The sequence below is a fragment of the Balaenoptera acutorostrata genome, chromosome 2 (assembly GCF_949987535.1).
Source record: "Balaenoptera acutorostrata chromosome 2, mBalAcu1.1, whole genome shotgun sequence".
Classification (NCBI taxonomy): Eukaryota; Metazoa; Chordata; class Mammalia; order Artiodactyla; family Balaenopteridae; genus Balaenoptera; species Balaenoptera acutorostrata.
This window is the reverse complement of record NC_080065.1, coordinates 119,304,431-119,328,096: the sequence shown is the minus strand read 5'-3', so window position 1 is coordinate 119,328,096 and position 23,666 is coordinate 119,304,431. Positions and strand designations below refer to the sequence as shown.

At 44.9% G+C, this 23,666-nt stretch overlaps 1 protein-coding gene across 1 annotated transcript in view; it reads left to right on the top strand.

The window, feature by feature from the left end:
* The window catches only part of FSTL4 (follistatin like 4), a 442,827-nt gene that overhangs the window by 180,730 nt on the left and 238,431 nt on the right, over nt 1–23,666 (top strand). The window lies entirely within an intron of this gene.

Here is a 23,666-nt window from a genome sequence, read left to right as displayed (position 1 = left end):
CTACACTCAGTATACCGTTAGCACGTTCTGTGTTTTAAGAATTCCTCCCTGGGAGGGATGGTTTCTTTTGAGATCAGAGGCCTACTCTCAGGGACGGTGGACCAATAAGGGCAGATGAGAACTGCAAGGGAAGTCACAAATAGTCCAGTTCCACCTGCCCCTAAACCGAAGAGCAGGGGGCTGAGGCCAGGGAGAGGAGGGTCTTGCCCAGTGAGGTCCACAACAGTGGACAGGAGGACTGGAGCCCACCCAAGTGGTCCTGCTTCCCTTCCCCTCACCCCAACTTCAAACACAGACTCTCTTTTTCATGTCTCCGTCCTCCCATTGAGGCCTGGCTGTGGGCCAGGGGGAGACCTCTGCCCAAACCAACAGGCTGTGGAGACATCCGTGAGACCGTCACGGCCCTGTGACCATGTGTTCAGGACCGTCTCCTCCACAGCCTTTGCATACGTCAGAATAAAAGTGCCCCCAGTGGGCAAACAGAGAGCTGTCAGTTCTTGGCTTGGCAAGTAGAGGACATCTCTGTGAGAGAAAATAGTGTCCCTTCATCCAGACAAATTCAACCCAATGCCAGGAAACATAGGCTATGAACTAGACTAGATTTCATCCCCCACTGGACGTATTGTGCAGCGCACAAACTGCACAGCTGTATATGGTAGCCATAAGCTTTGAGGGCAGGGTCCATGTGTGTCCTGTTCTCTGCTGTATTCCCAGGACATAGTGCCTAGCCCATGTAGGAACACAAAATTATTCAATAAGTGAATGAATGAATGAATGAATGAATGCTTTAACTTAAAGTTCAAATTGATACTTTCAGAGAGGAACCCAGAGGGCTCTTCCAAGAAATGAATCTCCAGCAGTGGAGATTCAGATGTCATGGAAGTCTTAGGAGTCAGTTGGGCCTTAAATCTTTCCTCACAGGAGTCTGCTAATTACTTTGCCAGGTTTTCTTCTGAACAATCTAAACTCACATTCAAAATAGTTTTCCCTTATGTCTCTTTCTTAATATCTCAACACAGCTCCTGCTATGGACAGTTGTTAAACCTCAGGCCTGGCAGTTTAACAGCTTTGCCGACTGGGATGGGCCTTGTCTTATGTGTGCCAGTCAAGATGCCTTGCTCTGGGTCTCCTGATAAAGGGCAAGACCAGTTGGGACAGGCCATCTGAATAGCTTGAGAACAGCTTCTGGAACAAATCTTGGGCTTTAGCTAAAGCTCATTCATTTTTGTCACTTGAACGAAATTTTAATATTAAAAAGATGCACAAACTAAAACCTTTGTAGTAAAGTGTTTTTTAAAATTGGTAACACAATCACCTATGAAGAAAATCTATATCAAGCACTTCTAGTGTCTGGAGCATAGTAAATGCTCAATAAATGTGAGCCCATCAATCTTTTCTATCAGTGTTCACTTGAAATAGGTTAATTCACAGGCTAAAATTTCAGCACAATCTGATATAGATGAGAAATTTCATGTAAAGGATCTATAGATTTGTTTTTATATGTTTCCTTTCAATGGAATCTCTTTTTATTGGGAATGGAGAAAGATCTAGCATGTTCCTGGGGCATGCTGGCAGTTGGGCCAGGTGTTTTATGTTCATTGTATTCTTCTCTGCTGACCTCCGGGTAAGGTTTGTTCTCCCATTTTCCAGATGAGGAGCTCAAGATTGTTGGACCCCAAAGCCAGCATTCTTTCCCTTCTCTGGTGTTTAGAAATGAGCCCAGAAATGGGAACTGTCCATGGTGAACTCAGCCAAAATGGCCCATGTGACCACATGGTCAGGGCACTGCCAGCTTCCCTGTCCAGTCCAGCCTTCCTTTGGCCTGGGATGGGCAGTGGTGCCTTTCAGAGGACACTGTCATCTAACCTGTCAGTATTGCAGCATCACCAACAGGGAGGCAGTGTGGGCCAGCAAACCGAGGGGACCCAGGTGCCCCGGACGGTCTAAATATCAAAACTGAGTGGCTGCAAACTCAGAGTGCTTCAAAGTATGCTATTTCCTTGTCTCTAATGTGTTGAATAAAAATATCTTTTTTTTTTAGCATTTTTTTAAAAATTATTTATATATTTATTTTTGGCCGCGTTGGGTCTTCGTTTCTGCGCGAGGGCTTTCTCTAGTTGCGGTGAGTGGGGCCCACTCTTCATCGCGGTACGCGGGCCTCTCACTATTGCGGCCTCTCTTGTTGCGGAGCACAGGCTCCAGACACGCAGGCTCAGTAGTTGTGGCTCACGGGCCCAGTTGCTCCGCAGCATGTGGGATCTTCCCAGACCAGGCCTCGAACCCGTGTCCCCTGCATTGGCAGTTGGACTCTCAACCACTGTACCACCAGGGAAGCCCTAAAAATATCTTTTATTCCCCATCTTGAAAACATTTCCATCAGGTTGTATATTTCTCAAATTTTCTGTGAACTTCTTGTGTTGTCAGCTGGTCCCAGGAGAATGTTTTCATCATTCTGATATGATTATTTCATAGGTTTTCCGGACATAGCCTCCTGCACTGCCCACAGGTCTCCACTAGTAACCAGTGAGTGGAATCCTTCTGCACTGACTTTTTTGAACTGCTAGAAAGTTCAGGGGCACCCCGTGCCCAGGAATGGCTGGCTGCCCCAAGTCCCGGGGTCCCTGAAACCCAGGTACAGGCACTCCTTCTAGTGGTGTCACACAGAATGCCCTTTCTGGTGGGCAGCCCATCCTGGTTTCACAGAGGCAGGCGTGGCCCTGCTTATCTGCGAGTGCCCTTGGCCCTGGAGCAAGCGGTGACGTGGGGTGGGTTGGTCACCCGCTGGAACTGCAGCGCTGTCCCCCACCTCCCCGCTCGGCCTCAGCACGTGGGCCGTGTGCGCGGGGGGCCTCTCGTCCTGGCCTGTGGGCCCCCAGCCTTCGTGGACCTATCGCGTGTTCTTTTGTGAAAAGTTTCATACTCGGTCCTATCCGTCTTTTTCCTGCCCTGTGCAGGTCCCCTGGCCTCTCTCATGCGTCCTTTAGGGGACTCCTTCTCAGAGGGGAAGAAAATGGCCTGTGTTTCTCACCCCCTTTATCATCATCACCACCGTCCTCTCCCTCACCACTGTGGACCACCACCCCTTCACCTCCACAGTCATCCCACCGCTACTCAGCGACCCTCGCCTTCAGCGCTGTCACTGCCCCCACCCACCCCACGTCCCCACTCCGGTCCCCATTCGGAGTCTCCTTCCACCTCTCTGTCTCCCCACCATCGCCACCCCCTCCCCAGCACACAGCTGTTTGGAAGCTCCTATTTGCATGTGGCAGGGCCTTATTTCCTTGTGTTGTAGCAGAATCAGGCAGCACCCCTGCGTCAGGATTGGGACAGATGTGTGGAGCATCTCCTCTGCGGGGAGCCGTGGTGTGCAGTCCCTCGGCAGGGGCACCGGGCTACGTGAGGGAGCAAGGCGGGGGCCTCCCCCCGGGAGGAAGATGTGCGCGCTCCAGCTCCTAAAGTGCAAATGGGACAGCTGGGGTGCCGCCTGAATGGGCTGAGGACTGAAGCTTCTGCTGATGTAAATGAATGCAGGTCCGGGCGCCGCCTCCATCAGGGTGAGCAGTGCTGCATAGTCAAACGGGAGTCAGAGACACCGGCGCAAAAACAAGTAACTGTGTGCAGTCCGAGGACGAAGCCAGTGCGCCGGCTCCAACATGTTTCAGAAATACCACGGCATCTTTCTCCTTTATGGTCCTCGTACAGAAACTGTGCACAGGAAACACCACAGCTGGAGCTCGGCTGCTGGGAGGCCATGCAGCTCCAGTCTGTTCGCTGTTCATTTGGCCTCAGGCTCTCAGAGCACCAGACCAGGAGCCTCGGTCGTTAGAACAATAACCAAGTCCCGAGGACCTCGGGTGTTGTTTCTAAGCTGGAACAACTTGTACCTGTAAAGGAAAAATAAAATAATTTTGGCAAGAGTTTCTTTTAAGTTAGCCTGAATAACCTAATTAAACACATCGTTTTCAAATTAAACACAAATTTCCTAACGCAGAGGTGGAATTGTTAAATTTCACAAATTTCCACACTTGAGAATTGTCTAAGAATAACTTTTTCAGGCTAACCCTCTTTTCTTCTTTATCTACACTCTTTCCCTGGGTGATGTCATCTAGTCCCATGATTTTAAAATCTCCCAAATCTCTGTCTCCACTCACACTTATTTCCTGGACTCCAGGCTCACAAAGCCAACTGCCCCTTGATTTTCTGTGCTGGGACATTTAATAGACACCTCAGTCTTAGTGCAGTTGGAACAAATCTCTTGATGTTATGACCAAACCTGATCATCCCCCATTCTCCTCATCTCAGTGGATAATAAGCAGCATTCACGTGGTTATCGGGCAAGAAGCCTGACGTTCTCCTTCACTCACAGCATCACCTGCTGTATCAGCAAGCCCTGCCTGAAACAGCACAGAAGCCCCTCCGCCCCTCCCCCAGTCCCACCCCCTAGTCCAGGCCACGGCATCTGATGCTCTGGCAACTCCAGCAGCCTCCTAAACTGGGCCCTCTGCTTCTCTTTTGGCCACCATTTCAGTCAACCCTCACCCCCCGCAGAGAGAATCCATTTTAAAAGCATTAATCATATCGAATCACCCTCCTGCTCAAATCCCCCAGCGGCTTGTCGTCACACTTGGGTTGCAGTCAAGGCTCCAGCACGGCCCTGCTGGCTCCCGGCATTGCTGCGTAAGATTTGGGAGCAATAGAAAAGATTTCTTAAATTTCCATTTGTGATCATTTAATCTTAAGTGTTGTCTTGAAAAAAGTAAAACCTGAATGTGGATTCTTTCTTAACTGAAGTATAATTTACGTGCAATGAAAGGCATAGGTCTTTGTCAATAATTTGTGACAAATGTATATACCATTACTCAAATCAAAACTTTAAACATTTCTATCACCCTGGAAAGTGATCTCACGTCCCTTTCCAGTCAACCCTCCCACATGCAGAGGCAACCACTATTCCAGTTCTGGTCACCATAGATTAGCTTAGCTATTCTTGAACTTCATTAGGTGGAGCTATACAGTAGGGAATCTTTGGTGTCTGGCTTCTTTCACTCAGCATCACGTTCTTGAGTTTTCTCCATGTTGTTGGTAAATCAGTTTGTTCCTTTGTATTGCTAAATAGTATTTCATTGAATGACCACATCACAGTTTGCTTAGTCATTCCTATTGAAGCACATTAGGTTTGTTTCCGTTTGGGGACTATTATAAATAAAGCTCCTATGAATATTTTTGTACCTGTCCTTTGTGGACATAGGCTTTCATTTCTCTTGGATAAATACTTATGGATGGCACACAGACACATAAAAAGATGCTCAACATCATCAGTCATTAGGAAATACAGATTAAAACTACAAGGATATTATTAGAATTTCTAAAGTTTAAAAGACTGACCATAGCAAGTGTTGGCAAGCATATGGGAAAACCAGAACACTCATATACTGCTGGTGGGAATGTTTTCTATTTTGGTGATTTCTTTTCTTTTTCTTTATTCTATTCTTTATTTTATTACCTTTATTTTTCTTCCTTCTACTTCCTTTCAGTATTCTTTCTTCTTTTTCCTTCTTGTAATGGAAGCTTTGTTCATTGTCTTTTGACTTCCATTGTTTCTGATGAGAAATGAAACATCATTCTTCTGGGTTTTTTTTTTAATTAATTAATTTATTTGGTTTTGGCTGCACTGGGTCTTCGTTGCTGTGTGTGGGCTTTCTCTAGTTGCAGAGAGCAGGGGCTACTCTTCATTGCGGTGCATGGGCTTCTCTTTGCAGTGGCTTCTCCTGTTGCGGAGACAGGCTCTAGGCGTGCAGGCTTCAGTAGTTGTGGCACACAGGTTTAGTTGCTCCACAGCATGTGGGGTCTTCCCAGACCAGGGCTTGAACCTGTGTCCTCTGCATTGGCAGGCAGATTCTTAACCACTGTGCCACCAGGGAAGTCCCAACATCATTCTTCTTATTCTCTTGAAGGTGGTATACCTTTTTTCTTCTGGCTGCTTTTTACATTTTCTTGTTATATTCGGTTTTCAGTAGTTTGATGATGGTTTTCTTTGCTGGAGTTCCTTTTGCTTTGGTTCACATACCTTCTTGGATATTTGCTTGATGTCTTTCAGGTTTTTCATTTGTTTGTTTTGTTTTTTGTGTTTGTTTTAATTTTTATTGGAGTACAGTTGATTTACAATGTTGTGTTACTTTCTGCTGTACAGCAAAGTGAATCAGTTATATTGAATACATACATCAACTCTTTTTTTAGATTATTTTCCCATATAGGTAATTACAGAGTATTGAGTAGAGTTCCCTGTGTTACACAGTAGGTCCTTATTAGTTATCTATTTTATATACAGTAGTGTGTATATGTCAATCCCAATCTCCCAATATATCCTTCCCCCTTTTCCTCCTGGTAACCATAAGATTGTTTTCTACATCTGTGACTATTTCTGTTTTGTAGATAAGTTCATTTGTGCCGGTTTTTTTAGATTCCACATATAAGAGATATCATACAATACTTGTCCTTCTCTGTCTGACTTACTTCACTCAGTATGACAATCTCTAGGTCCATCCATCTTGCTGCAAATGGCATTATTTCATTCCTTTTTATGGCTGAGTAATATTCCATTGTATATATGTACCACATCTTCTTTATCCATTCTTCTGTCGATGGACATTTAAGTTGCTTCCATGTCCTGGCTATTGTAAATAGTGCTGCAATGAACATTGGGGTGCATGTGTCTTTTTGAATTACGGTTTTCTCCTATGCCCAGGAGTGGAATTGCTGGATCATATGGTAGCTCTATTTTCAGTTTTTTAAGGAACCTCCATACTGTTCTCCATAATGGTTGTACCAGTTTACATTCCCACCAACAGTGTAGCAGGGTTCCCTTTTCTCCACACCCTCTCCAACATTTATTTTTTGTAGATTTTTTGATGATGGCCATTCTGACCAGTGTGAGGTGGTACCTCACCATAGTTTTGATTTGCATTTCTCTAATAGTGATATTGAGCATCTTTTCATGTGCTTTTGGCCATCTGTCTTCTTTGGAGAAATGTCTATTTAGATCTTCTGCCCATTTTTTGATTGGGTTGTTTGTATTTTTTTTTGATATTGAGCTGCATGAGCTGTTTGTATATTTCGGAGATTAATCCCTTGTCAGTCCCTTCATTTGCAAATATCTTCTCCCATTCTGTGGGTTGTCTTTTCATTTTGTTTATGGTTTCCTTTGCTGTGTAAAAGCTTTTAAGCTTAATTAGGTCCCATTTGTTTATTTTTGTTTTTGTTTTCATCACTCTAGGAGGTGGATCATAAAAGATCTTGCTTCGATTTATGTCAGAGAGTGTTCTGCCTATGTTTTCCTCCAAGAGTTATATAGTATCCGGCCTTACATTTAGGTCTTTAATCCATTTTGAGTTTATTTTTGTGTATGGTGTTAGGGAGTGTTCTAATTTCATTCTTTTACATGTAGCTGTCCAGTTTTCCCAGCACCACTTATTGAAGAGACTGTCTTTTCTCCCTTGAATAGTCTTACCTCCTGTGTCATGGATTGAGTCAGTTTTTAAAGTTTTATTCAATATCTTTTGAAATATTCCTTTTGCCCTATTCTTTCTCTCCTCTCCTAAAACTCCAATTACATGTATGTTAGTCCTATTCAGATTATCCCCCAGCTCTCTTGTGATCTGTTCAGTTTTTTTCCACTATTTTTCTTCTCTGTGCTTCAGTCATTTTTATTACTGACTTATCTAGGAATTTGCTGATCTCATTATCTGCTGTGTCCAGTCAGCTTATTCTTATTAAAGACCAGTTAATAAATCCTTTATGTCATATATTGTATATTCAGTTCTATTAAAGCCTTGTTCTTCTCTGAATTTGGTTCACTTAGACATATATTCTATCATTACTGTCACATGACTTTAAGAAAGATATGAATTTTAGTCCTTCTGGGTTTTTCTGTTGTTATAATAGGGACAACAGTCTTTTGGAAATTTCTCTGTCCTATACAGAAGTATAATTCTGTCTGAAATTTAAGATGCCCTATTTTTAAAAATATTTTCCGTATTACTGGAAAATTGTAGGAACAGTACAAAGAACTCTCATATATACTTCACAAAAGACCCCATTCAACTTTTGCCAACTGTCCTAACAACATCTTTTTAGTAAGAGAATTCACACCAGATCACCCATTACATTTAGCTGTCATCTATCTTCAGCCTGCTTCAGTTCAGAACAGTTCTTCAATCATTCCTTGACCTTCATATCTTTGACATTTTTTAAAATTATAGGCCAGTCATTTTAATAGTGTCTCTCAATTTGGGTTTTTCTGATGTTTCCTTGCGACTACATTGAGGTTATGAATTTTTGGCAAGAATATAAGTGAAGTTATGATGAGCTCTTCTCCTGCATCCCAGCAATTAAGAATTGATGTCAACTTCTCCCATCACTGGTGATGTTAACTTTGATCACTTGAATAAGGTGATATCTGCCAGCTTTCTCCACTGTAAAGTTGCTCGGTTTTCCTTTAAAACTAATAAATGTTTTCTGATGAGCTATTTTGAAACTATGTAAATATCCTGTTATTCCTCTTTCACCCACTAGTTTTAGCATTTATTGATTTTTTTTGGCCTGAAATAATTAGTACTATCATTGCCAAATGAAAATTTTCTAACTCCTTGATTTCTTCTACTTTTATTAATTGAAATTCTACTGTAAGGAAGAATTTTCTTTGTTTCCCCATTTATTCACTCACTTTTTAAAAATCAGTGTGGATTTGTAGATTTCTGTGTATTCAATGGGATATTATCTGCTGCTATCATTATTTATTTTCATGCCCAAAATATCCCAGATTTGGCCAGTGGGAGCTTCTTCAAACTGGTTTCTGTGTCTTTTGATATGTCCCATCTTTTGATATGTAAGAAAGTTTTTCCTTACTTTCTGGCACAACAAGCTATTCTGGGCTCTTCTTATACTTTCCCTGCCCCTTCTCTGGAATAAGCCATTTCTTCAAAGAGCTTTGGTTCCCATTAGTGGTGAATTGCATTTAGAAACCAAGACATGAGAGTAAAATGTGCTCCTTGCCACTGGAGTTTTGCTGCTCCTGGACCCTCTCAGAAAAGAGATACAGGAAATCACACACACACACACACACACACATGCACACACACACACATACACACATATATATATACAGGGTTCATTCTATAGGGTTCCTGCTAGCTTCCCTCTTTTCATATTTATAACTCTCTTCTTCAGTGAGAAACCTGGCTCCCATTATCCTCAAGGTATTCATCCATTACTAGGTCCCTCTGTATATAAAATAATGTCCTGACCCCACTTCCTCTGTGGGTCCTTATTCCACCTTGCCACTGCCCAGTGCAGCTGCCTACCAGAACCAACTTGGCCATCATCCTTTGGTCCCCTTCCTTGCGGTGCCCCACCCCCACACCTGGCCACCACTATGCTCTGCTGCCTACCTCCTAACTATGAATTTTTGAAGTTAAAATATCATTAGAATTTTCTCTCCTTCAGTTAAAAAAGCAAAAGTCATTCTGACATGTTTAGAGTTGAGATGATAAGTATGCTAGTTGTCACAAATCAAAAATAATTTTGTTTTGGCTAATAAGACCTGCTTAGAAGGATATTTTGATTTTTAATATTGTTCCATTTTGCCACTGTAAATAACACCTATTACAGCGTGACTTCTGCCCAGGCTTTAGGTAGAAATATGTCAATGAGAGTAAAGCCCTCACTCTGATGCTGCTGCCTCCGGAGAGCAGGACCAGTCGAAAGCAGGTTTGCTGTGGTCAATGTAAACTAGAGATCAGATGACATTAAAGGTCGGAGACCCACACGGTGCCTAAAGGCATTGTTTATTCAGAAGATACTTCAAACTCAACTCAATCTTTTTATTTCTTTTATTACAAGTGGTCCAAAAGTGGCCAGTCACTCTCCTTGTATTTGTCACCAGCCACATCTGTATACTGAGAAAAATACTGCTACTGAGAGGCCCTGCTCTGGGCTTTGAGGTGGCAGATCGGGACATAGGTTACTGGGGACAACTGTGTCTTTTTTTTTTTTTCCACTGCACCCCATTCATAGACTTCTCTTTAATTTTTAACTTTCTGGTGATGGAAGGGCTTAAATTTGCTTTAAACATGCAGGTGGACTCAGGAAAATTACAGTAGGCTATCTGGCAATGACCCCAGCCTTTCCTGAGTCTCTTCTGTGGCAGGAACAGTTCTCAGCCACTTTCCAAAGAGTTAACTAGTGCTGTGTTGAATGTCATACCCCTGTATTTACCTCAGTTTTTTAAATTGTTATGTAAAATTTTTTAAAGTCATAATCTAACTTCTGCCTCTGGCAGTGGGCAGAGAAATATATTTTTTAAATCTTTTAAGCTTTGATGTGCTGGTAAGAATGTAAGGAATACTTAGAGGTTAAAAAAGCTAGTGAAATCAGAAACCTAGAGAGGTAATGTAGCTATGAAGCTGGCTTTACCTGGAGGGCTTTTGCCAAACTGGGTGAACCTTAGCTTTGGTTTGCACACCCAGCATAATTCAGGGCAGCAAGGACAAATCCCAGCGTCCTTCCAAGGTGGGCATATTTGGAAAAATTTCCCCCTTCCCATTATAAACCTGAAACTCAAAAGGGTTACATCCACAGTGGAGGGTTAAACAAGAAAGAAACACACCTTGTCCCAAGCAAGTGCAAGGAAATGTGCTTGTCTCAAATCTTGGCACAAAATTAGAGAGCAGAGAGGGAAAACATCCCATGATAACATATAACCATATGCTGATCTCCACAAGAAATTGTAGCTCAGATGCAAACTATCTAGGTAGTCTGTAAAATCTCAAACATAAAATTGAGTTTAACCCAGAATGATGGAGTCCTTGAATGCCTGGCACAATCAAGATGAGCCCATCTTCAAACTGTGCATCCTGAATTTTCACAGATCGACTTCCAGGAACTGTGAGCTCATTCTTTTAAAAAAAAAAATCTTAAAACACCGTGGGGGGAAGCACCATGTAACAACCAGCATAAATAGCAAAGTAACACAGAAAATAAAATATGTATGTTTAATATTTTTTGAAGATTGGAATATGTTTGAAAATCAAGAGATTCTACAGATGACCATCTTCATGAAGAACTAAATAGAACTTCTAGAAATAAAAATTCAAAGTTAAACACTCAATGGGAGAATGTAAGAGTAGACTAGAAAAAGCCAAAGAGGGAATTCAAGAGCTAGAAGATGAATTTGAAAAAATTACACAGAATGCAACACAGAGAAACCAAATATGGGAAATGTGAAGGAGATAAGAGATATTGAGATAGAATGAGAACTTGTAACATGTGTCTAATCAGAATGCCTGAAAAAGGAGAGAAATAATGGAGCAGAGAGAGTATCTAAAGGAAGATGGCTGTGAGTTCCACGAATTGATGAAAGACATGAATCCTCACTTCCAGGAAACCCAATGAATTATAGGCAGAACAAAAGCAGAGAAATATGCTTACTTACATCATAGAGAAACTACAGAAAACCAAAGAGATCTTAAAATGATCCAAAGAGAAAAGATGGATTACCTACAAAAGAATGAAAAGGCTGTCAGCTGACATCTCAACAACAGTGGAAGCCAAGGAGCAGGGGAATAAAATGTTTAATGAGTTGAGAGGAAAAATCTGTGAACATAGAATTAATTACGCAGCATAAATGACTCTTTAAAACAAGGATAAAATGGATATTTTAGACAAACACAACTAAGAAAATTTGAGGAATAAAGATAGAATTAATATATACTATTATCATATATTTAGGTCAGGAAAGGAATGATTGTAGTTCATATGCTCTTCTTCATGTGGAGGGTAAAGTTATTGGGTAACTTTAGACTTGGGTTAATTTATACATTTTTTAATTTATGGAGTAAAGAGTAGAAGAATAAAAAGAGTATGTTCAATTTTTATCTGACTGGAAGAAAAAGAATGAAAGGTGAAATATTCAATCCAAAATAAAGAAACAAAAGAGAGAAAGAGGACCATGGGAAAAGGCAATCAACAACCTAAATAGACTATATAAATGAATAATGATGTGTGTGTACAATGGGCAGCATAAGTGAAAATGAATTAAAGGTATATGCAACGATGTGGATGAAACAAAACATAGTGCAAGAGCAAAGAGGTAACTTCTCAGGTAAATAAATACAATGTGATTTATTTCTGTCAAGTTCAGAAACATGTAAAAAAAAAAAAGCAGTATATTGCATAGAAATACTAAGATGAGATCAAACTACAAAGAAAAGCAAAATAATAATAAACAAAAAAATCCAGATAATGTTTACCTCTGAGTGGAAATGAGGGTATAGTATCGGAGGAACTCAAAACTAATGAAACTGTTCTTTTTCTTTAAATGGGTCGATGAGTACATAGTTGTTCATTGTGCTGCAACGCTTATGCTGTCCACAAAGTGTGTAACTGTTCTTTTATATCCACTCATTATTTAATAAGAATAACAAACATTTACAGCTACTTGAATTTGACTTTTATGTGGTGTGAAATAGGGTTCTGATGTTATTTTATTCCAGGTGGATAGCTAGGTAGCCCAACATCGTTTATCAAATGACTATCATGTACCCCATGCAGTAGCCACTCTTGTCATACATCGAATTTTCAGATACACAGGGATTTATTTCTGGATCCCTTCTTCTATTTTATTGTTACAACTACAGTCATTGATCTGTCTATTCCTCAGTCGTTATCGTATTGATTTGATCATAGCAGCTTTCTGGTTTGATGTTCTGCTCTCTGGAAAGGCACGTCGGAAAGGCACATCCCCCTTCATTATTCTTTTTCTTATTTTTCTTGGTTATCTGGGGCCAATATAGTCTTATCTTTTATAGTCTTACCATTATTATCAGTGGACTATTTTCCCTTTCCCGTTTCTAATTATTTTGCTAGTGAAGAAAAGAATGGTTAATTTTGGCATATTTATCATCTGTCCAACCACCTCATAATAATTCTCTTAAAATTTTCATATCTTTGCACTAGAGCCCCTTGGTTTTCTAAGTATATAGATATACAATCAGCAAAAAGAGATAATTGTTAGTTGTCTTTTCCAAATTTTTACTAATATTTCATTTTCTTGTCTTACTACACTTCCTTTATGAATAAAAATGGTGATGACAAGTATCCCTGTCTGGCTCCTGATTTTTAATTGAAACAGTGGTTGGTCATTTAAAGGGACGTATTTGGAAATTGTCCTCCGTGCCTTTTTTCCTTAAAGTTTTTATTTAGAATGACTGCTGTATTTTAGAACTTTTTTTCTATTTTTGCTCTGGGCTTTGAGATATGTACTCTACTTGATCCTGGAGGCCACTCATTTGAGTCCCAATACTGACCATTTTCTTTTTAAATTCCTCTGATTTTCTTTTGGGTTCAAAAATCACAACTCTCTTGAAAACCTTCTCTGTGCTGTAGTCACTTCTCCTGGAGTTTTGATGGTTTGTTGTCTCTGTTGAAGTTGTTATCCTTCTCCAGCAGCTCTGGTTCTGCTTGTTCTTCCTCCCCCTGGAGGCTGGACCCCCTAGTGTGCATGGTGATTGTCCACTGCCTGCTCGTTGGAGCTCAAGTTCAGACGCGGAAGGACTCTAATGCAGTAGTGGTCTCCCAGGTCGGCCCTGATAGGGGGTGGCTGGTCCTGAGGGCCTCTATGTGGGAGTAGACAGGTTGTCGAGCCCCTGCGGAGACACCTGGAAGAAGCCTCCTGCTCTCTGGTCAGCATGTGCTCTCCTGGCCTCGGGGCGGGGAGACCCATTCAGCCAGGATAGCCAGCCTCCCTGAGCCCTTAGGCCCACCTGCCAGAGGCCTCAGCAGCCACTTGGTTCAGGCAAACCAGAGGAGAAATGGAATTACCTATTTGATACTATTACTGAGCTTTATTTTGATATTACCCAGCAAATATTTTTATGGCTGCTAATCCCAATGAGAGAAAAGGGCAGATCTTTGAGAGGTGAAACTGATACCCTTCTGATTGAAAGTACTAAATTCTTCTGTGCTAATATTAGATATTTTCATTATGCTTCATTTTTTCCTTTAAAAGGATGGTCAAGAAGTACATATTAGTCTCTCTGTTTATAAGATACATCAAAGACCAGTGATCTACCAAGATAAAGTGTTGACCTGGGGGCAGCACTTGTACAGCAGGTAAAGGGCCCTAGAAGGATTTAGCATCCCCTCTGCGGTCATAGGTCTAAAGTGTTGGGGAGCATCCTGGTGGCTCACGCTGAGTGTCTTCACAATAATCCTTGAAATAATTGGAGGCAGTCCGAGGTGTCATGGCCTTGAATCATTAGCTGGTGGAGAAGCAGGAACGAACCCACGTAATGAGGCATCATGGAGAGAGTGAAGACCCACTGAGAGCAGCAACAACTGGCCGCCTCAGCTGGAAGACACAGGGAGCCCGGAGGAGCTAGAGAAAGTGACAAGGGAGCTCAGTACCAGGTGGAAAAATGAGGGCCCTGGTGACGGAGAATAAGACAGATGCGAACTGGAGAGGAACAGGAACTTTGGGATAGGAATATATTTGGAGGAAGTACTCTAAAACAAAACCATTTTGTAAAAGAAACTGTCCCAAGGGCAAGAATCCTATTGTGCTTCACATTTTTATGCAGCTTTTCTTCCCAAGTTCGTCTCTGAAATAACCCTTCAGAGGCCAGTTGAAATAACTTGATAGGGCAAATAGAGGCAAAAAGAAAAAGAAGGGATTATTGTAGTTTTATTACAGCCAAAAGATGTGCAAGTTAGAACACAGGCTTTTATAGACACCCTAAATTCAGTCTCAAGGAATTTCTAGACACTGCCTCATGTTACCGATAAGGAAACTGCGGCTCAGGTGTGAAAGAGACTTGCTTTGGTAGAACGCGGACAGAACCCAGGTCTCTAGTCTCCCACCCAGTTGCTGTCCACAGTCTCCACTCCTTCTATTACTCATTGTGTCGCCATGTCTGTTTCTTTGGAACCATTGATTTCTGATTACTGAGATCTCTAGCAAGCCGTCTTGGGTCTCTGCAGTGTCCTAATCAGATTCTGTCTTTCACCTGGTGTTTTCCGCAGCCTACTCTGTGCCAGGCCCTGTGCCGAGCTCTGAACAGCAGAAGTAGAACCTGGTCTTTGCCCTGAAACCACAGGGACCACCGCATGCCCGCCCTGGAGCTCTGGGTGACTGTGAAGTCCGGCTGCGGAGGCCCTGCCCCAGGGCCTGCTCTTCTGTCTGGGGAACCACGGGAGCAGAGGGTGAGAAGTGCTGAGTGCCGGCAAACAGCTAGAAAAAGCTCCAGGCCGGCGGTCTGGGAGCCCGTTTTAAGTGGAGTATGCCTGTGGGAGGCCCCAGGGAGAAAGCTCTTAGAAATCGTGAGTCAGGTAGCTTTACTATCATCATACGATATAGAGGGAGAGGTGGCATAACAGTGCAAAGGGCTCCCAGGGGGAGAGATACACCAGGACTGACTGAGGTAAGTGGGCCTGCGGCGTTCACAGGACCAGGGCCCGTGCCATGGCTGCCTTTGAAACTGAGCTCTGGGCTCGGCTGGCAGGGACCCTGAGGTGTGGAGTGGAGCCTGCTGCGTTTGGGCTGCAGGCCAGTGCTGGTCACTGTGCCCTGAGAATGTGTGACTTCAGACTCCCTCAGAAGCTGGGCAGACTTCACTTGGGTCAAGCAAACTCCCAATGTAAGGGAAACTTCAAGGGAAGCATTTCCTCGAGATATTATGAAGCATGCTATTGCGAGTCTGCCTTTTAAAACCAGGCAATACTTTCTATATAAATATGCTCCCCTTTTCATTAAGGCAGGCCTCCTGAAGATTGTAACCAGCCCACGCTTGTATACACTTATATCAGTAAAACCAAATGGCTTCTTATTTTTCAGTCTTATTTATTCAACCTGTCAGTAATTCCAAATGTCTGAATTGAGCACTTACTATGTGCCAAGCTCTTCACATGAATCAGCTCATTTAATCCTCAAAAAAAAAAAAATCCTGTGAAGGGCAAACCATTGTTATCCTCATTTTTAAATTAGAGGGAAAAGAGGGTGGGGAACTTGCCTGGAATCACACGGCTAACAAGGCCAGGATCCCAGGGCAGGGTCAATGTGAGGTTTAACCACGGGTTGCTTGAAAGCCAGATGCGGTTCAGGGTTCACGTGAGCACTAGGGTGGGTTCACTCGCACCCGACCGGCTGAAGCTTGTTCTCACCCTCCCACACCAAGTGCCTTTCGGCACGTGAGAGTTCAGCAGCGCTGAGCTCAGTGGTTTGGGGTCTCATTTCCTCCCTCTGGGGTCTTTTGTGAGGCTGGGGGCTCCAGAGGAAGGAGCTGCCCCAGGTAGGAGGCAAGGGTGAAAGTCCTGGCAGCCGACTCAGATGACATCTGTAGGCACTTTGTGGCATTGGAAAAAATATCCAGAGCTTGGGAATAAGGACAAGGGAGGGTGGCAAGTTCTCCCCATGTCATGTGGGAACATGTTTTAGCAGTATAAAAATGATATACTGATCCATGCTAGGGAGTTGTATCTTTGTTCAACTCAATATTTTGTGTGAATTAAAGGCCCAGAGTATGCAGTTACATGTTAACTTACAGATTTGTTTCCAGTAAAGATGCAAACTATTTCTTTCTGGTGGAAAAAATAACCCCCAAACGGTATGGTGTTCTTGCCCTGTAGGTCATCACCTGGTGGTGTGCCTCTCCTGGCTATCTCATCCCACCTTCTCTCTCCAATGCCTGTATACCTCCTCCAACTCTCCTTTGAACCAGCTTCACCCTCCTGCAGGTCCCTCATTACTGAGTTGAATAAATCTTTAACACTTGCTCATTTTGTATTCTCATCAGAGTCCTGTTTTCAAGTTTTTGGAAAGTATACTTTGGCACTTATGTTCTTCATCCCTGACTGGAAATAACTGCCTCCAGAAGCCCTGCCCAGGGACATTGGACAGAGTGTAGCATCCTACTCTGTGCTTTGGTTTGATGCAGAATTGGTTAGAATCAAATTCCTCAGGCAGAACTGAGAGCCCGCTGAGGGTTAAAGGTCCTCCTTCCTCTCTCCGTGTGCCAGGCATTTCTGGCTTTGACTTAGTGGTGTGTTTTGAAGCCAATTTGTCAGACCTTAATTTAGTATCTGTGAGCCATACACAGAACAGGTTAAGTTATCTTCCAGCGATCGGTAACCATATGTTTCTGTTAAGCTTTGGGAGCTGGAAAATTGATCACGTGTTTCCGAGCTGGTCAAACTTTCATTTTCATGAAGCACACAGTGGTCTCGGCTTAGGCTGTGCTGTGTGGTCACTGAGAGAACATCACGTCTGCCCACTAGTCACCTGAACAATTTCAGGGGAAAAGCCCAGAGGAGGGGGGCACTGAAGCTGAGAGACATCATAATGGAGGGAGGGGGTCGCGGACCCGGTGTCCATGCTTGAGGAGTGGGTTTGGGATTCGATGTTCGAAGATCCAAGCAGCACTTCCTCCTGTGACTCTGTAAACCTCCAGCCCTCAGAGAATTTGCTAAATTGGCCTCCTAGCTGCATGTTCTTGTGTGAGCAGCAGAGAGCCTACCGGCCAGGACTGCTGACATTTGTATGTGTCCTGATGTTGGAGAAGCTCAGACTATGGACATCTGAACCCTCCTGGCCTGAGTTCCTTGAGGCAGGGATCGTATTCCTGACTGAGCAGATTATCCCAAGTCCGAGGGATTTGGGGTGAGACTCATTCAAATCTAGGCTGCACCACCTACAACCTACTTGCTGCCTGACCATAGGCATGTCACTGCTTGACTCGTATTTCCCAGTCTGTAAAATGGGCACATATACATGCCACAAATACATTCAGAGTGAGGCCTGTGTGTCTACTTCACAGGGCTGTTACGAGGATGAAATGAGGATTAGATGAGCTCATGTAAGTGTTAGGCATGGTGCCTGGCCATTGGCACTCCTCAGTAAACAGGAGTTTACCGTTTACTCAGTAACTAGGAGTTACTTTAAGCAACAGCCCCCCTGGCTGGGTACTACTGGAAATGCACATCTCCCTGGGAGGAATTGCAGATTCTCTTTCCAACCCTTGAGTGTGAATGAGACTTTGCAGGGCAGAGGTGGACCCAGGGCAGCCGCAGTACTCAGGTCACCCAGAGAATATGGAGGTTGCCACCAAGGGGGCCAGTGCTGAGACCAAGGGACCTTTTCTCGTCCCCACCAGCAGCCTGTGAGGTGCTAAGACCCTTGTGGCCCGTGGGAGTGTTTGAGGACGGGCCCTTTCAGCCAGGCGTGGAGCTAGGAGTGTTGAATGCCCGGAGATGGGGCCTCCCTCCAACACTCAGTTCCCAAGAGCTGACTGCAGGCTTCCAGGGAACGAGAGTCACCCCACTTCCCCAGGGGTACAGCTGGGCAAGGCGGCAAATTTGACTCTACAGACTGGTTCTGCCCCAGTGAGGTCTGCCTGGGAGCAATCCAGGCCTCTCCCTGTGCCGCCCCCTTGCTCTGTACACAGGGCTCCGGGCCCCCAGGCTGCTGTTCTCTCCCTGGGGCTCTGCCACCTAACTTTCAGGTCTCAGGTCAAATCTCACGTTCTCAAGGCAGAAGACCTAAATAGACATTTCTCCAAAGAAGATATACAGACTGCCAACAAACACATGAAAGGATGCTCAACATCACTGACCATTAGAGAAATGCAAATCAAAACTACAATGAGCTATAACCTCACACCAGTCAGAATGGCCATCATCAAAAAATCTACAAACAATAAATGCTGGAGAGGGTGTGGAGAAAAGGGAACCCTCTTGCACTGTTGGTGGGAATGTAAATTGATACAGCCACTATGGAGAACAGTATGGAGGTTCCTTAAAAAACTAAAAACAGAACTACCATACGACCCAGCAATCCCACTACTGGGCATATACCCTGAGAAAACCATAATTCAAAAAAGTCATGTACCGCAACGTTCATTGCAGCTCTATTTACAATAGCCAGGATATGGAAGCAACCTAATTGTCCATCGACAGATGAATGGATAAAGAAGATGTGGCACATATATACAATGGAATATTACTCAGCCATAAAAAGAAATGAAATTGAGTTATTTGTAGTGAGGTAGATGGACCTAGAGACTGTCATACAGAGTGAAGTAAGTCAGAAAGAGAAAAATGAATACCGTATGTTAACACATATATATGGAATCTAAAAAAAAAAAAAAAGGTTCTGAAGAACCTAGGGGCAGGACAGGAATAAAGATGCAGATGTAGAGAACAGACTTGAGGACACGGGGAAGGGGAAGGGTAAGCTGGGACAAAGTGAGAAAGTGGCATGGAAAGTGACATGGTAGTGGCATGAAAGTGGCATGGTAGTTTCATATATACACTACCAAATGTAAAATAGATAGCTAGTGGGAAGCAGCCACATAGCACAGGGAGATCAGCTCCGTGCTTTGTGACCACCTAGAGGGGTGGGATAGGGAGGGTGGGAGGGAGACGCAAGAGGGAGGAGATATGGGGATATATGCATATGTATAGCTGATTCACTTTGTTATAAAGCAGAAACTAACACACCCTTGTAAAGCAGTTATACTCCAGTAAAGATGTTAAAAAATATAAATAAATAAATAAAGTAAAATGAAAGCCCCCCCCCTCAAAAAAAGAAGGCTTCCCTGACCTCAGATGAAAGCCGGCCCACCGCAGCACCCTATTTAACTCCTTCCTGGCCTTTTCCCCAGCCCACATTTGTCTTGTGTGTGTGTTTGCCTGTTCACGCTCTCGTGTGTCTTCCTGCACTGTACTATCAGTGCCCTGAGGACAATGTCCCAGTCTGCCTTGTGTCCGCAGCACCTAGAATAGGGTCTGGCCCATAGGAGGTGCTCCGTAAGTATTTGTTGGATGAATAGGTGGTTGGAGAGCTGGCCGGCAGGCACTCCTGAAGCACCCCGTTGTTACCACCCACCCCATCTGGTGTGTAGAAACTGCACTGGCTGCAGACCTGGGTCTCTGCCTGGCCCTCGCACAAACCCAAATTCTGCAGCCACTTCCAAGGCACTTGCATGGTCTCTGCTAAGCAGAGTCAAAGTTTACCAGACGCTCTGTCTCCAGACCACCTTGGGCATGTCTGGGGCTGTGAGGTAGGGACACGTACTGGGACCATCACCTTCAGCCCCTGGCTGATACAGCCCACATAGCTACACCTCTGTACACACACCACTCTTCACTCTAGGTCTTTAAAGAACCTGACCATGACACAGGATATGGGCTGCAGCTCCCCGGTGTATCCATATCAATGCACAGAAAATAAAGCATATAATCTGTGTGTAAGGGGCTATGTCTGCTGACAGGTGGACGCCTCATTCCTGTACAGATACCTTCTGTCTGCAGAAGCTGGAGACCGCTGCGGTGCCAGACAGGGGTTCACGGCAGGCAGCAGTGAGGCCATCAGCGTGCAGGGCGGCCGGTACTTGGGGCTGCACCTGTCGCCTCTCGTCTTCCGAGTCCACGTCCCCCTCTTCTTGGCCTTGGGCCCTGCAGAGTGTGCAGCCACCGTAGAGCCAAGCCATCGCCTCACTGTGGCTTTGTGGAGGGGTGGGGCGAGGTAGTGGGCGTTTCAGCCCCAGCCCTTTGCTGGGACACTGAGGCCGGCCGGAGGGGGCCTAGGCAGCACCGCCCACAGAGACCTAGAATGACCTCCGCAGGCCGGGGAAAGGGGAGGGGCTCCCCTAGTAGGCAAGCCAAGGGCAAGTTCTCAGGTGAAATGCTGCCCTGGGCAAACATGCCCGAAGTGGAATTAGCATCCCAAAGTGGAACTCGGAGGGGTTTCCCCTTGTGTGCGATTCAGGGCACGACCCCTGAGAGGGGAGAGCTCACTGGTTTACTCTGTGTGAAGAACCAGTTTCAGAGACTGAGTCAGAGTTTGGGGGCAAAATAGCTGAACTGTCTGTGCTCTGTGCTGTGGTCAGAGGTGAGCAACCAAGGAAGGAGGCTTCCTGCTCCGGGCGAAGGAGGAAGGCTCGCTCCCTCTGATCCCTCCCCCGGGGTCGGACGGGCTTGACTCGACCGCGGCTAACCTCCACCACCTGCAGATCCCTGGTCTGTGGCGGTCAAATCGAGAATCCTTATTTGAATTGCAGAGGGAGGCTTTCGCACCAACTGGTACAAATGGACTTGTTTCTTCTGCCACCATCACTATCATGTAACAATTCCCATGTCTGACCATGTTCGGTACATTTAATTAGTGTTGAAAAGCAGCTTATTTGGTGAGATGATCAGTCTCTAACCTGGGTAAATGACTTTCTTTATGACTATAAATTAAGCACATTGTATCTTTCTCAGGCATCATGGTCGTCCTCATAAATACTGTAGGCAGTTGCTGGCAGTCTCACTTGGTTACCTTTCCCATTACCGTTTTATCATCGTCCTGGTAGGAGGGGGGAATTCATTCTGTTTTCATAACAAGGAGGAAGTGGTGACAAGGGGCTCATTTAATGAAACCACGCTTGGCCAGCGTCTCGGAGGCCGGGGTCGGGACCCCAGGCCGCCCCCATGCACGGCATTCTCCGCTTGTCGGGGGGCCCACTGGCCACAGACTGGGAAGGACAGATGCAGGGCTTTCAAGCTACTTTTGTCTTAATTGCCAATAATTAGGAATCAAATATTTGCCAACAGTCCATTTCCACGTCAGCGAGAGCCTGAGTGCTCTGGGCCACTTGGATGAGCACGGGTTGGCACAACTGTTTTCTTAACACTGACCCCTCGGAGCACAGGCTGGGGGAGGCCCTCAGAGCCACACCTGCAGCATGATCAAACCTGGGCGTCGGAAGCGCCACGTGCAGCGCTGGTCCGCAGAGGTGTTGGGTGCAGCCTGGGTATGTGGGTGTCTCAGAGGGGATAGGATCAGGTAGAGAGGATTCTCTCCACCCCCGTCCACAGCTCACTGGCCTTCCATTGATGCCTGCACTGGATTAGGTGGTCTCTGAAGGGCCTCGCTGCACTGCCACTCCTGGTCCTAGTCCCCTTTACCCCAGAGAAGGCCCACCTCTATGGACAGTTGCCTCCCCTTCATGCCTCCATCCCTCCAGCTCCCCACGTGGAGGTGGCAAGGGAGATACACCCCTGAACAGTCACTGCATACGGGGCCCTTTCCACCTTCCCATCCCAGCTTCTAGCCTGGGGGTTAAGCACCAAAACAGAGTTAGGGAGAACAGCTTTGAAAACTATTGTGTTTCTTAAATCCTGAGTGAGGGGGCAGGCTGAAGAAGACAAAGGCCCTGCATCCGTGGGGCGTCCTGAGGCCAGAGAGTGGGGCAGACCCTCTCAGGGTCAGGGGGTTCAGAGAGGGGCCCTCAGACTGGAGGTGACAGCAGGCACCTGGTGGAGGAAGTGGACCCCAAGGGTGCATTGGAGCTGATGTACCCAGAGAGAGCCCAGTCTGGGCAGGTAGCACAGTCGGGGCAAAAGCACCAAAGCAGGAACTGAAAGACCAGAGGCTCCGAAAGTTGGGCTTTGTTTCTTCAAAATGGGGTGGCTAGTGGGTATCCTTCTCATCCCACAGGGAAGTTTATTAAAATAGTGATACAATGGCAGCACTTTGTGTCCTGGCATTGACTTGGGAAAGAAACAAAGGCTGATATTTTTAGAGCTGGTTAGTTTCTTCCAGTAGCCTCCGGTGCTTTCCAGGATAACCCATTTTCCAGTAACCCAGGAGAATCATACTAATCAAACACACTCTGTGACAAAGCAGCCATAAACACCGTGGGTGAAGGGCTTCCCGCCCAGAGCCTCCCACTGCCGAGTGCCTTGGCTCCCCTCCCGCCTGTCAGCCTTGACAGGAGGGTGCATGCTGGGGCCAGTGAATGCCACCTAGCCTTCGCGGTGACACGCCAACAGTTAGCAAAGTGGATAAAGGAGATTCCCACGCCCACTTACAATCTGCACTTTTATACTGCTCAGAGATATTTTGACCTTCTAGTTTATTATGATTCAAGAAAAAGTCAATATTTCTCAGCTTGCCAAGGCTGGAGGAATTTAAATGAGTTATTGAATCAAGTAGTTAATCTACCGATAACTGACTTTTCTTTTTCTTTTCAAATCTATAATGATGAAAAACAGACTCAACCAAAAACAAGTTTCTTTTTTCCTCAGGCATTTTAATCCCATGGGGTACGAGTTGAGGCTGAAAGTTCAGTCTTGACGGCCCAGGCCATTCTGTCTTGCCAATATTTTGAAGAAGATTTAATTAAAACTTAAAAGCAAAGACTTCTGTGGCCATAAAATCTGCATTCATGTTTTAATTATTTGCGTTTTGATATCCCTTTATAATTCTCAATTTCCTATCTGTTGCCATTAATGCCACGTGGCAATCATCCAGTTTTCTGGACTCTTTGGAGGAGTGTCACGTTGGTGGTAGATGCTTTTTTGGCCCTCCGTGTAAGTGTACCTTTTCGGCAATAAGCCACTCTACCAGCTGTCCTGCTGCTTTGGTGTGTGAGCTCTGGACACCACTGCCTGAGATCATTATGGGCATGTGTTGGGTGCAGGAGACACACAACAACATGGCAAGTGTGAGACCCAAAGGAACACAGCAACTGCTGTTTCCATGGTCTCAGCCTTCTTGCCCACGGCTGCAGGCTGCAGTATTGTGCTAGAAAGGACTGAGCAGTGGACAAAGGCTGCTGGTGCCACCACTGCTG